Raw genomic sequence first — 14,252 nt, 5'->3', positions numbered from 1 at the left:
AGACTGAGGATATGGAAGACGAATTTCATGAGAGACTTCTGCAGCTATAAAGCGAGATCTGACAACATTCAAGTGCCAAACAAATCAAATCTTTGATTATTTTCTAATCTTTTAGGATTACGTGAAAACAATTTCAACATTTCAACATTTTGTTTAAGTTGCAATTTTCACATGTCGAGTTGACACAAAGCTAGAATAAATAAAAAAAGCATTCATGTCTTCTATTTTGGGTTTTTAAGCTTATAACATAGGTGTGTTGTAAGATAGCATTGAGACAAGCATACTCCATGAACATTCAAAATACAAGTATGACAATATCAAATCCTACAAGCCTTTGAGTAAACCCTTTTCTGGGTAAATTATATGAAAGTGAATGAATTTAATTCAAATCAAAATACATTTATAGGAACATTAATGGGTTGTTAAACCCTAAAGCAAACTATATATGAACATAAATACGAAGTAAATTATTTCCCTTTAAACCATCCGGGAAAAATGCAAAACTAACCTTGAAAATAACTTGATTAGTGCAACCATTACACATGAACCTAGTATGGCCCCTGTAGCAATGAAATAGACAATGTTTTTCCCACATTTTTCTCACTGGAATTTCTCTAGATATCTCCATTACATAAAATTAAAAGAAAATACCCATATATAGTTTCACAAGTGAGTGGTGGTCTGTAAAATGCTTAAAAAAATAAAAATAGAAGGATGTCCATGGACCATGCACCACATGCCTCACCTCCTCCATAACATAGCATGTAGGGCTTGAACCATGCCTAAGGGAAAAACAAATATCACTTGGCACCCATGGCGACCATTCGGACACGTAGATAACAAAACGAGCCAGCTAAATCAAAGATAGCAAATTTTACAGTTGAACAGACCTCATAAAAATTACCACAGTTAAATTTATACCCGTATCATCTCGGCTAAAGCGAAAGCCATTTAAAACAACATACCTAAAACTCAACCAGTCCTAAAGAAAATCACCACAGTACACTTCAAATCAGTATAAACCTATCAAAAATAGATGAACCAGAGTCGGCCCCCCTCTTAATTTAAATTAACATTTGGGAAAGAATTGGGATGGGTGGTTTAGAGAGTAGCTCCAAATCCCTAGGACCACCATGCGCGAGATCATAAACAGATAGACCATGCCTATAGAAAATTTGTAAGCAACTTGGTGAAAAGCTACCAAACCACAGTGAGAACACGACTATGCATTAAGCATTTGAGCCCTGAGGTTTTGCCAGCTCAAATCCAAAATCTAAGAGAACTTGCAGCATATTCTAAATAAGCACAAACACACAAAAGAATCCTAACAAGTTATACATTGAAGTATTTACTCTCTAAAAAAAGACTAAATTCTGAATCAAAATTATAATGAATTGAACTTATTCAAAACTCAGCCTTTAGAAAATCTATTGTAAGTTGGATACCAGTCTGCAAATCATCCAAGATTATTTGATAGAGAAGGAGAAATCTGGTTAAAATTCTGACTTGCGTTGTGTGTGCACCCATCTCTTCTAACAGTGAGAACTTTTTAAGATTCGAGATTATTTTTTGCGTGGGACCTTTTGGGTTTCCCAGTATGGAAATTCAAATATTTCAGGAAGCTCTTTCGGGATTTTAACATAAAGAGTCCCACTGGACCTTCAAGAGAAAATTTGCAGAACAAAACATAAAATTTTGTAGCAAGTGAATGATAGCAGGATAGATATACTTTCCTTTATAGACCTTTCCATGGGCACCTCCTCCAATTTTAGAGCTAACAGATATCAATTGTGTATCGATTAGGAATCTTTCTTCCAGCTGGAATTCACAGGGAGGCAGAGGCGAAACGCCTTCTTTGAGACTGTCTGGTAGTACTTAAGACTTCTTACTAGATTGCTTGTAGAGAAGAATTGTTCGTCTTCAAAACTCATGACTTTTTGCATTTTTACCATTACCCAGATCTTCTGATGCCCAACTTCCTGCTCCAATCATACTCTGAAACTTCCATGACCTAAAAACCCAACTCACAGAATAGTTTCATTTGTCACACAAATTCCGTATTCTCTTCTGGGTATTGGTGGAAAGACCAGACGAACTTGAGCTGTGCATGGAGAAAGTTTGTTATTAGCACATTTTTCTCACTGGAATTTCTCTAGGTACCTCCATTACATAAAATTAAAAGAAAATACCTATATATAGTTTCACAAGTGAGTGGTGGTATGTAAAGTGCTTAAAAAAATAAAAATAAAAAGGCGTCCATGGAGCAAGCGCCACATGCCTCACCTCCTCCATAACATAGCATGCAGGGCTTAAACCATGCCTAAGGGAAAAATAAATATCACTTGGCACTCGTGGTGACCATTCGAACACGCAGATAGCATGGACCCACGTGCACCCAGCTACCATGGACCCACCTGCATGTATTACACACGTTGATGTAACAATCAGAATTAGGAAGCCCACCAAGTTGAGGAACGGGTGGGCATTCGAATCATTACGCTCGTGGGGCAAAACAACAGATCCACCATGAATTTGTCTAACAATGAAGCCACCATGAATTTGTCGGGATTGCCTCAGAATACTATTGATGAGTGATCAATTTCATTGTACCATCATCACAGAACTATCCAGAAACCCTGACATTATCCCAACGCTTCTAGAGACATCCAAGCACCACCTCTCTCTTCCCGTTCCGATTATTCTATCATTTAAATTGGCTATTAAGGGTTACCCCTTCGCGCAAGAAGATTCAAATAAGCCATTTCTATGCACATTGATACGCTCTGTTAAAGCTGTGTGCGTGCTAAGGATTTTGAACGGTGAGCCCCTGGGGAGAGGAACTAAAATCACTCTATTTCTCAAACAAGATCAGGTATATATAAACGTTCTCTTCTGTTTCTTCACCTGTTCGATTCCTCAACAACAGTTGGGGTTTTACTAGATTTAAGGGCATGATATTTAGAGAGTTGTTCATCTCTTTTTGAATGTGGTTTGATAGTTGAAATACTTTCTTCCCAGAGCGGCTTAACGAACAACCTATAAGGCAAGGAAGTCCAAGGATAAGTAGTTAGTATTGATATAGTGTTTGATTCAAAGATTTCAATTATTAGTTCACAAAATAAAGTGCCCTACTGGTTTATTATTGCAGATGGTGTTTTCTTTGAGTAACCATTTGAATACCTTTTTAGTGATAATTATAAAGATAATTGCATCTTGCAAGTTGTGCAAAAGGCTCCAAGCATACACGAAATGGTGAGTAACCATTTGAATATGTTTTCACCGATAATTATAAAGATAATTGCATCTTGCAGCAAAGCTATTTTTGACAATTTATTTGAACTATGCATTATCATAATAACTAGGAAAATGAAACAAAAATACACACAAAAGATTAGTACGAAATCTGTCTGAAATTGAAAAAATATGAAAAAATCTCACCGCATCATGAAGATTGGCAAATTGGAAAAATATGAAAAAATATCACTGCATCATGAAGATTGGCAAAGCAGCCTTTGGGACTGCGATTCTTTGTACAGATTTTAAATGGTTTTCTTTTTTTATCTTTTACATGATTTTATATGGTTTACCATTAAGCACTTTTCGTTCAGGATTTGGGGCCTTTGTACCTTGCATATCGGTTGAAGGCATAGCTATGCCTGCAGCAACTGCTCTACTCGCTTGGGGATTTAGGAATGGAAATAGAAATTTTGTAGGGTTGGAAGAGAAAGAACTTGAATTCTATCCTGCCTTTTCCACACTTAAAGAACTATTTGCAGGTTCACATGCACATGGCCGAGTTTTTGGTTCCTCTGGTTCTTCCTCCAAGTTAATTTTTTATTTTTTGGATCCTCTGGCTCCTCCTACAACAAGTTGTCTGGTTCCTCTAGTTCCTCCTTGTTCCTCCTTTAAGTTGTTTTGCTGTTCCAAAACCATCATTGCCCAATACTGTTTGGTCACGAAACCCATTCTTGGAGATGTTGATTTCTCCTTCTCTCATCCATCTGCTTATGGAGTTGTGCCTAGAAAAGGAATCGGGAAATATAGACAACTATATTGGTAGCCGTTCCTAAAACAGGGATGCCAGGAAACCATCCCACCACCTCAAGAACAAATTGAAATTATGGAACACTGTAAAGAAGAGGCATATTCTTCGTACGCTTCTATCATGGTAGTGTAAGACTACTGTTCAGTTGCGCCTCTTCTTTAGAGCTCGGGAGCCCATCGTCTTCTCCAAAAGCATTTGAGGTTGTCCAACACTATAAAGAAGCTCAGGATACTTACTACATTTGTAAGTGACACTTGTGGTCCATGCAAATGTGTTGGCATGTCGCAATATCGGCCAGAAATAAAATGTGTTGACTTCTTGCAATATTAGGGAAAACATTGGTTAAATGGATCAGTAATGCATATTAATATGAAATCAATCGATATCCTGGCAATAAGACCTCCAAAACAAAACTTTGGATAAAACAAAAAAACCGCAAAATGTTTTTTTAAAAGATTGGTTAAATTGAACGGTACGCCTGAATTAATATGAAATCGATCGATATCAATCACTATAGTCCCTGCTATGCCAGAGGCAGGGACTAATAATAGAAATGGAAACAATTTTTTGTTTCATTTTAACAATTTTATATAGTATCTTCAATGTTAATATGCATGTGATAGAGTAGAACTTTTATAAAATGGATTTATTTCTCGATTAGAAATTGGAATTTCAAATACATTGTTACCATGATTCCTATATTCCTCATAAATTTATAATTGAAATTAAATTTTATTAAATTTAGACCTTTTATATCTAAAAAATAATTAATTTATATATATTAGTATTTAAAATATTACAAATACTTATTTAAAAATGAATTCAAATTTATTTATTTTAAAATAAATTCAAATTTGTTTGTTTTACTTTTTTAATGTTTATTTTTAATTAGAATTGTGAAAGTTTTCTAGTTTAATTTCTCTAAAATCGGTAGGAATTTATTGAAATTTATTGAAATCACAAGCTTGATGGGTAACTCCTGCACAATTGAAGTGTCGTAGGGGTTTTCCAGGGTGTTGAATCCTTATGTAACACCTATCACATGCAAACATATAGATTATATATATATATATATATATATATATATATATATATATATATATATATATATATATATATATATATAGATATATATAATTAATTACTATTAATCGCAAACATTATTGTTGATCTGCCCTGTGATTAATACCCTTAGTGTGCATCGCATTCTCCAATGTTTACGATGGATTAACATTTATGTTTCATGTGATTTCCCATTGGGGTTGTCATACATAATTTGACTTTGGTTTATTACTAGCAGTACATATTACATGTGGTATTAGCATGGTTAATGCCTCTGCATGTACTTTCCAGAGGCCTTGGTTGGCACGCGACAACTGGTCTGATCTGCCCCCTCCGATCTGGGGTTGGCGATCTGACGGCTTGGAGCTATTAGGGTTTAACCTAGCAACTAACTCTCCTGCATTCAGTCATCTAAGAAGTCATTTGGCATTGTTGAGTTTTGGGTCCACTGCTCTATAACTAAGTTGGTCCTCCGCTGTGCTAAAAGGGCTCATGATTGTTTTGTCTATTTTCAATAGAGGTCTACACCATAACCTCACCCGGAGGTACTTTATGACACCCGTTCCTTCATTGTTTTAGTGCTCTATATTGTTTGTGGTTGGATTTCACTTCAGGTTTTCATCTAGTTTGGGGGTTTGATTGTTTGCCCAACTTTTCAAGGATTTTTCACTGGCTTTCTCATCCTGTGGAGGGAAGCCAGGACCATTATCATTCTAAGGAAGGTGAGTAAGAAGGTATTCACGAAACTCGTTTAAAACTTATTATTTCATGTCAATTTCATTCTCTATTAATTGATTGTTTTGGCTGTGCTTCGTATAGGTGGGCTGCCATCTACTAGAGTCTCCCAATATCAGGTACTCTCTGGCAGCATCCTCAACATTCCCCTTTAAGTTTAGTTAAGAACTAGTTTGGTTGCCCACGTTGTCTCCTAATTCTTGTCATTTTGTGTATGCAGGTATTATCCTATGTCGGGTTTATAATTTTCATGGCCGTGATGACTTCAATCGCATCCCGAATTCTTATGGGTCTTTTTCATTTTTTACAGGTTGGAACTAGCTTGGCTCATTGGTTCCTTTAGATACTTAGGTTATATATTTTCTGGTGGTTCATCTTGTGAACATGTTGATCTTGGTAGAGGCCATACACCTGATTCAATCGATACATATTGTGTTTTAGTGGAACATTTTGGTAATCTTGTTTTGCGAACTGCACTAAGGCTAGTTCTTAACGGCATATACCATAGGATTTTGCCGAGGTTTAAGTTATCTGTTAATGAATATTTTTATCAGAGGTTTGGTGACTCAGTGTTTACAGTAACCCATTGTCAAGGCTTAATTTACATGCTTTAAGGGTTTATTTAATTCCTTTGTAACTTCAATGGCTTCTAAGTTTGACCTATAACTGTCAGCTCAACTCTAATGTATGGGCTCCAACCTTCTCTTTTGAATAATATGAATATACTTTTGGTATTCTTATTACATTTTGGAGTTGAATGGTACATAGTTGAAACCTTCCATTCTATAAAAAGATCGAATGTAAAATGATAGATGGTAATATCTAGATATTTCAGAATGTTTGCTTGTTGTCATTTACATATCCCTTCTCTGTCGATATCTAACCAAAGGTTCGAACCGGTTATCATAAAGTTCCATTACCTGTGATAATAATACAGTCTTCAAAGATTTATTTGGTCTTGAGAAATTTGGTTGTTATAGCATTTCAAAATTTAATGAACTATACCATGCATATAATTTACTAGTACTTCTTGCCTTGAAATTAGCTGTTTATTTTTCTATGTTAATCAATACAATCTTTTCTTTCTACTTGGATAATATGCATTGCCTTGGTGATCTATTTCTATTCTCTATTTAAAACATGTTTCTATGGAATTTACATCTTTAATTAATTATATTTGTAGAACTAGTTTTATCATGTTCAATCAACATTCCTTAAGGATAGACTTAGATCACTTATGCGTTCACAGACTTGTAATTATGTAACTTTTTTCCCTGCATGGAAGGTCTCACCACCCAACCGTGATCTTGGAAATTATGTCGCGACTCTCCCATGAGAACTTCCTCCTCCACCCAGTCAATTGAGTCCGCTACAGTCAGGTACCTTGGGCTTCAGGACTCACAATCCAGCCTCAAGTCTCATACCTCTGCGACTGTATTCGAGTCTTTCCCATTGGTTTATTTCACCTAGCTCAAGGATACATGGGTAACCTCTTTGTTCCCTTTACTCTCCCCCCTCATATATTTCCCTCTTCCTCTTCTTGATGGAGCAGATGAATAACTATTTCTTTTATCTAACTGTTTCTGGAGGTTCACAACTATTTCTTTCAATTCTTGTTAGAATACTTTAACTTCTAATTATTCTTAATCAGGTAACAAAATATATCCTGGCCTCTCAGCCACAGTCATTTAACATTTCAAAAATAAAGTAAACATTTAATACAGTAAAAGCTAAGGAAATAAGTAAAACTTAGTAACCACAATAATTGTTTATGCAGTTTGAGGTGTTACATCTCCCCCCCATGTGAGGAACACCGTCCCTAGTGTTCTTTCTATTTTAATAAAATAATGCGGGGTAAGATTTCCTCATAAATTCCTCTTCTTCCTAGGTGGCCTCTTCGGGGCCAATTTGCTTCCACTGCACTTTAACTTGGGTGATGGCTCATTTTCGCAAGGTGGTTTCTCTTCGATTGCGAATACGAAGGGATTCTGCCAAAAAATTTCCTTCCGGTTCAACCTGCACATATGCAATTTACCATCACAACTTTCCCAAAACAGTTAATCTAAAATTTGTGTATTCTATTAAATTATTACCTGTATATTTTCCCAAATAATTCTATGCTAAGGGTTGTACACATATTGTTTTGGCAAGGAAACATGAAAAACATTGTGGAACCAGATATGGCTTGGTAATGCAAGCTTGTATGCTACAGGTCCAATCCGTCTAATACTTGAAAAGGTCCACAGTAACGGGGCGCTAACTGAGCGCAACCCCTACACTGTAAGGATCTTTTTCAGGGCTTTACCCTTAGGTATACATGATCCCCCAACTGGAATTATTTATATGTCTTTTTTTTTATCTACATACATCTTCTGTCTATCCTGGGCTACTCTTAGATTCTGACGAACCTTCTTAATCGTCGCCTCCATTTCTGCTAGCATTTCAGGGACTAAGGCTATATTATTGACTAGAGTATTCCAACCTATGGGCACCCCACACCTTCTTCCATACAACACCTCAAAGCGACTCATGCCCTGTGATTCACGATTCCCATTATTATAAGAAAATTCCACTAAGTGGAGGTAATATTCCCACTTATGTGGTTGTTGCATCACAAACATTCATAACATGTCCTCCAGAACTTGATTCACTCATTCGATTTGACCATCTGTCTGAGGATGGTAGGCGGTACTAAACTGAATTTGGGTAACCAACGTGGAAAAGATAGTTTTCCAAAATGTGGATGTAAATTTTACATCCCTATCAGAAATTACCACTTTGGGTATTTCATGTAGACGAAAAATTTCCTTCATAAATATGTCTGCAATTTCCACGGGTTTGTAAGTTCATTTCACAGGTATAAAATGAGCAATTTTGCTTATCTTTTCCACCACCACTATAATTGAGTTGTGTTGCTTCTTAGTGCGAGGTAAGTCGGTAATGAAATCTAGAGAAATTGTCTCCCATTTCCACTTCGGAATGGGCAATGGTTGAAATAGCCTAGCGGGATGCTGATGCTCCACCTTCACTAGCTAACACTCCAAACATTTAGATAGATACTAGGTGACATATTTTCTTTATCTGAGCGATAAATAACATTTTTTTATGGCAAAAAATAGCTTTTGGTACCCTGGGTGGGCAGTATACATTTTATTATGAAATTCATCCAATATCAGTTGTTTGACATAATTTTGATTAGGAACATATAGTTGGTTTTTGAAGGTGAGTATCTTATCTGAATTTATTTCATAATCTAACGTTTCCCCTTTCAATTGAGTTTCTCTTTCTCACTACCAAAGGAAATCATACTCTGGGTCCTTAAGGGAGGCTTCCTTAATTATTTCAGGGATGTTTGATCACACCTAGCTGAATTGAACTTCATAAATACAATGTAATTTTCTGCTTAATGCGTTAGCCACTCGATTTTCTTTCCCTTTAAGGTGTTTCATTTCGAAATCGAATTCGCTCAAAAATGTTGTGCATATGGCCTGCCGAGCATTTAAGCTATACTGGTTAAAGAAATTTGTAAGGCTGTTGTGATCTGTTAATAACATAAATTTCTTCCCCAATAGGTAGTTTCACCAGATTTTAAGTGAATGCACTACTGCTGCTAATTCAAGATCGTAAGCAGAATATCATTGCTCATATTGCTTCAATTTATGTGATTCATAGGCAATATACTTTCCCTTCCTGTGTCAGCACTCCGCCAACACCTTCTTTACTAGCATCTGTAAAAACTACGAAAGATTTTTCCAAATCTGCTACCTTTAACATGGGTGCAGTGGTAAGTAGATGTTTTAATATTTCAAATCTTTGCTGACATTCAACTGTCCATTGGAAGGTGCGTCCCTTCTTCTGTAATGAGGTCATTGGAAAAGCGATTTTCGAAAATCCTTTAATGAACTGACGGTAATAACCGGCCAAGCCCAAGAATGATCTAATATCAGCAACATTCCTCGGGGTGGTCCATTCCATAATAGTTTTAATCTTTTTTGGATCCACTGCTATTCCCTCTACTGATATAACATGACCCAAATACTTTATATGGATTTTGAAAAAGTCACACTTTCTATATTTAGCGTATAACTGATTTTATCACAGAGTTTGTAACACTATCCTCAAATGCTTTTCATGCTCCTCCTGATTCTTGGAGTAAATTAAAATATCATCAATAAAAATCAGTACAAACTTATCAAGATATGGTAGGAAAATACCATGTACCAGACTCATAAAAGTAGCTTGGGTGTTTGTGAGGCCCAATGGAAACACCACGAACTCATAATGACCATAAAGAGTTTTGAAGGAAGTTTTAAGAATATCTTCCTCCTTTATCCTTATTTGGTAGTCGGACCTTAGATCAATTTTTTAGAATACTCTAGCTCCTTGCACCTGATCAAATAAATCATCAATAAGTGGAAAAGGATATTTATTTTTTATGGTCAGTTTATTCAACTGACGATAATTGATGCATAATCTGAATGTTCCATCTTTCTTCCATATGAACAGTATGGGGGCTCCCTAAGGAGACATGCTGGGGCGGATATAAACTTTATCCAGAGTTTCCTGAAGCTGCATTTTGAGTTTTGTTAACTCAAGTATGCTCATGCGATAAGGGGCTTTGGATACACAGGTGGCACTAGGGACTAATTCAATGGTGAAATCGATATCATGTTTAGGAGGTAATCCAGGAATGGATTCATGAAATACATCAGCAAATTCCTGAATAATAGGGATATTTCCAAGGAAGTCATTTTACTTGTTGAGTTTGTGTATCCTACCTAGACCACATAAATATGACAACCTTTCCTAATACATTTTCCTAGTTGACTAGCAATAATAGGATGCAACTTAATATTTTTCTTGGTTCCTTGTAATTCCTTTCTCTACCCTGATTTAGTGATATAACTTACAGTTTTCTCCTTACAATCAAATAGGGAACAACGTCCTTCCAACCAATCCATCCCTATTAGAATATCGTATGAACCCAAAGGGAGTATATTAATGTCAGCATAATTGGTTGTCCAGAAATTGTTATAGGACAACGTTCTAATTTTGTAGTTACCCTCATTTTTGCCTTGGTGGCTAATTAAACTAACCAAGTTTTTTGAACCTTACTACTCGGCAGTAGACAACTCTCTACAACCTTAGGACTAACATAGCTTAGGCTAGCACCAGGATCAAACAAAATAGTGATAGGTTGATTAGCAATCATACCTTCACAGTAAATCATGGTGGGTTGGTATTCTGCTTGATGGCTGTCCAAAGAAACATTAATTTTGGGCATCCTCCTTGCCACCTCCCCAACCGTGGAGGCTTCTTACATATTTGAGAGTTGTTTTGTCATTGCTTTATGCAAACAGTTTTTCTAGTAATGGGGTTCTCCGCATCCCCAACATTGCAGAGGTTGTTTTGGTCGCTGATCATTAAAAGGTTTATTAATCCCTTCTGAATGTCTATTTTCATAATAGGCAACTTTGGACTGATTCCTTGCTAGAAATTTGCTGAAGGATTTTTGCTATATATTACTGCCATTAGTAATTTTTGTCTGTCTGTTTGGGGGTTGGTTCTTTCCCCTCCTACCTAATCCTCCTTTAAGTACCTCACTTTTTTGTTTCTTTTGTTGGTAGCAGATGCAAGCTTTTCACATCGTATCATCCATGGTTCTTGTGTAATCAAACTCAAGTTTATCCTTCATAAAATTGGGTAGGCTACTAATGAAACACTCAATCTTGACCTTTTCTTCTTGCATATATGGTACATATCGCAGTAAGGAGGTGAATTGTTTCACATATTCGTCCATGGTTAAGGTTCCCAATATTAACTTGTGAAATTCCCTTTCTTTTTCATCATAATAACATTCATTTAAATACTTATCCTTGAAATGCTTATGAAATTCCTTCCACGTGCCTAGTTTTTCGTCGATTTTACTCACAGTTTTGATTTCCTCCCACCAAAGAGTAGCCTTACCCCTTAACTGATAAACTGCCACATGTGCCTTAAGTTTATGAGTGTAATCATAAACCTGAACGTATTTACTCATGTCAGTTAACCAAGCTTTTGCTTCCTCCTCTGATTCTCCTTCGAAGAGTGATAGTTTTATCTTTTTAAATTCCCCTTGTAATTTGGATTTCTGTCTTTTTGTCTTGCGCTGGTCAGAAACATTCTTTGAACGGCTTTCTTCATGTTCCCCATGTCTTTTAGCTAACTCAGCATTATCTTCTCCATGATGGGCTGTCGGGGTTTTCTCTCTATCTTCAGCACTGGGATCTGGTTCTCATTGATTCTGTCGATTAGATAGACTTTTAAGAATTCTTTCATATTCTTGTAGTAATAGTTCATTTTCTATCGTTAAATTTGTCATCTCAGCAAACATTTGTTGAACAGTTTCGAGTAGGACAACATTGGCTTGACGAGATTTCTCTCTTAGATGTATCCATATGTCAGGGTTGGTTTCCACATAAGTTGTCTTTGGCTGGTTTGATGGTCTAGGGCTCCTTTGCATTCTGCATCTTTTTTTTTCTTGTTGATGTTGTTCTTTGTGTTCACATTCACATTTACTTAGTTGTTTATTATATTACTTTTAAATATATACATACATAAATTTCCAAAAAGTCTCAGTGTGTGAACCTGAGCTCTGATACCATTTGTAACACCTATCACATGCAAACATACAAATTAATTAAAAAAATAATTAATTAATGATAATCACAAACATTATTGTTGATCTGGCTTATGATTAATACTCTTGTCGTGCATTGCATTCTCTAATGTTTACAATGGATTAAAATTTATGTTTCACGTGATTTTCCATTGGTGTCACCATACATAATTGGACTTTGGTTTATTATTAGCAGTACCATATTACACACCGTACTAGCATGGTTAATGCCTCTACATGTACTCATCAGAGGGCTTGGTTGGCACACCACAATTCGTCTGATTTTCCCCCTCCGATCTGGGGTTGGCGATCTGACGACTTGGAGCTGTTAGGGTTTAACCTAGTAACTAACTCTCCCGCGTTCGAATATGTGAGGAGTCATTTAGCATTGTTGAGTTTTTGGTTTTTGCTTTGCAACTGAGTTGGTCCTCTGCTGTGCTGAAAGGGTTCATGACTATTTCTTCTGTTTTCAATGGAGGTCTACACCATACTCTCACCCGGAGGTACTCTATCGCACCCATTCCTTCACTGTTCCATTGTTCTGTATTGTCTGTGGTTGGATTTCACTTCAGGGATTCGTCTAGTTTGGGGGTTCGATTGTTTTCCCACATGTTCAGGGATTTTTTACCAGCTTTCTAATCCTGTGGAGGGCATCCAAAACCACTATCGTCCTTAGGAAGGTGAGTAAGAAGGTCTTCACAAAACCCATTTAAGATTTATTATTTCATGACAGTTTCATTCTCTATTTATTGATTGTTTTTAGTTTGCCTGGTACAGGTGGGTGCCATCTGCTGGAGTCTCCCAATCTCAGGTACTCTCTCGCAACATCCTCAACGTTCCCCTTTAAGTTTAGTTAAGAACTAGTTTGGTTTCCTACATAGGCTCCTAATTCTGGTCATCATGTGTATGTAGGTATTATCCTATATCGGGTTTATGATTTTCATGGCCACGATGGATTCAATCGCATCTCGAATGCTTATGGGTCTTTGTTGTTATTTATAGTTGGAACTAGCTCACCTCACTGGTTTCTTTAGATACTTGGATGATATCTTTACTGGTGTTTCATCTTGTGAATGTGTTGATTTTGGCAGAGGCTATATGCTTGAATCACTTAGTACATACTGTGTTTTAATGGAACATTATGGTAATCTTGTTTTGCAAACTGCGCTAAGGCCAGTTCTTAATGGCATAGACCGTGCGATTCTGCCGAGGGTTAATTTCTCTGTTAATGAATATTTTGATCAGTGGTTTAGTGACTCAGTGTTTACAGTAACCCGCTGTAAAGGCTTAATTTACATGCTTTAAGGGTTTATTTAATTCCTTTGGAACTTCAATGGCTTCTAAGTCAGGCATGTAACTGTCGACTCAACTCTAATTTATGGTTTTCAGTCTTCTCTTTTTAATAGTATGAATAGACTTTTGCTATGCTTATTACATTCTGGAATTGAATGCTAGATAGTTGAATCCTTCTGTTGTTTAAAAATATCGAAAGTAAAATGATAGATGGTAATCTTTGGATATTTGGGAATGTTTGCTTGCTGTAATTTACTTCTCCCTTCTCGGTCGATATCTACCCAAATGTTCGAACTAATTGTCATTAAGTTCCATTACATGTGATAATAATACAACCTTCAAAGATTTATTTGTTCTTGAGAAATTTGGTTGTTACAACACTTCAAAATTTAATGAACTAGACCATGCATATAATTTAGTAGTACTTCTTGCCTCAAAATTAATTGTCTATTTTTCTAG

Source organism: Pinus tabuliformis, chromosome 7 (genome assembly GCF_031772625.1).
Source record: "Pinus tabuliformis cultivar Carrire ecotype Pingquan chromosome 7, CPIR1, whole genome shotgun sequence".
Classification (NCBI taxonomy): domain Eukaryota; kingdom Viridiplantae; phylum Streptophyta; class Pinopsida; order Pinales; family Pinaceae; genus Pinus; species Pinus tabuliformis.
The sequence above is the reverse complement of the archived record's forward strand: the minus strand, read 5'-3'. Positions refer to the sequence as shown.